The 1,118-nt window shown below is 48.1% G+C and overlaps 1 protein-coding gene across 7 annotated transcripts in view; it reads left to right on the top strand.

The window, feature by feature from the left end:
• GANAB (glucosidase, alpha; neutral AB) overlaps window positions 1–1,118 on the top strand; it is a 28,118-nt gene that overhangs the window by 6,965 nt on the left and 20,035 nt on the right. For 2 of the 7 annotated variants that reach the window (XM_011942692.1, XM_011942693.1), the window contains exon 1: window positions 99–115. The exons of the other annotated variants lie outside the window; for them this stretch is intronic. The gene's annotated coding sequence lies outside the window, so the exon portion shown is untranslated. Of the gene's footprint in view, window positions 1–98; window positions 116–1,118 lie in introns of those variants that run through there. 7 annotated transcript variants of the gene reach the window in all.

A 1,118-nucleotide genomic window follows, 5' to 3' on the forward strand; every position in this document is an offset into this window, starting at 1 on the left:
AAACCCCATCTCTACTAAAAATACAAAAAACTAGCCGGGCATGGTGGCAAGCGCCTGTAATCCCAGCTACTTGGGAGGGTGAGGCGGCAGAATCGCTTGCACCCAGGAGGCGGAGGTTGCGGTGAGCTGAGATCACGTCACTGCACTCCAGCCTGAGCAACAGAGCGAGACTCCATCTCAAAAAAAAAAAGAAGTCTGATGCCCAGGCTTCTCTCTGATTAAGTTAAAATCTTTAGAAGTGAGACCAGGTCACTGGTATTGTTAAAAACTGCAGGCAGGCTGGGCACAGTGGCTCACAATATAATCCCAGCACTTTGGGAGGCCAAGATGGGAGGATTGCTTGAGCCCAGGAGTTTAAGACCAGCCTGGGCAACAAAGTGAGGCTCTGTTGCTACCAAAAAAAAAATTTATTTATTTTTTTTGAGTCAGAGTCGTGCTCTGTTGCCCAGGCTAGAGTGCAATGGTGTGATCTGCTCACTGTAGCCTCCGCCTCTACCTCCTGGTTCAAGCAATTATCCTGTCTCAGCCTCCCGAATAGCTGGGATTACAGGCCCCCACCACCACGCCTGGCTAATTTTTGTATTTTTAGTAGAGACGGGGTTTCACCGTGTTAGCCAGGATGGTCTGGATCTCCTGACCTCATGATCCGCCCGCCTTGGCCTCCCAAAGTGCTGGGATTACAGGCGTGAGCCACAGCGCCCAGCCCTGCTAGTGATTAGTGTGCTGTATTGTGCATCATGGTGAAGCACATGGGTCCCAGAGTCAAGCACAACTGGGTTCAGTTTGTTTCACCATTTACCAGCTGTTCAATCTTAGGTGAACTATTCAACCTTTTATGCTTTAATTTTCCCATCTGGAAATAAACCCCAACCCTGTATTCACCAAGAAAAGAATGAAAGAAAGGGAAAAGAAGTATGCATGTAAAGAAGTGGTTGTGAACCCAGGTTACTCATTAGTTGTTTAGGGAGCTTTAAAAAAACTTTAGCCAGATGGGCGTGGTGACTCAGTGCTTGTAATCCCAGCACTGTGGGAGACCGAGGCCGGTGGATCTAGGTCAGGAGTTCGATACCAGCCTGGCCAACATGGTGAAACCCCATCTCTACTAAAAATACAAAAAA

The sequence above is a fragment of the Colobus angolensis genome, unplaced genomic scaffold (genome assembly GCF_000951035.1).
Source record: "Colobus angolensis palliatus isolate OR3802 unplaced genomic scaffold, Cang.pa_1.0 Scaffold21, whole genome shotgun sequence".
NCBI classification, from domain to species: Eukaryota; Metazoa; Chordata; class Mammalia; order Primates; family Cercopithecidae; genus Colobus; species Colobus angolensis.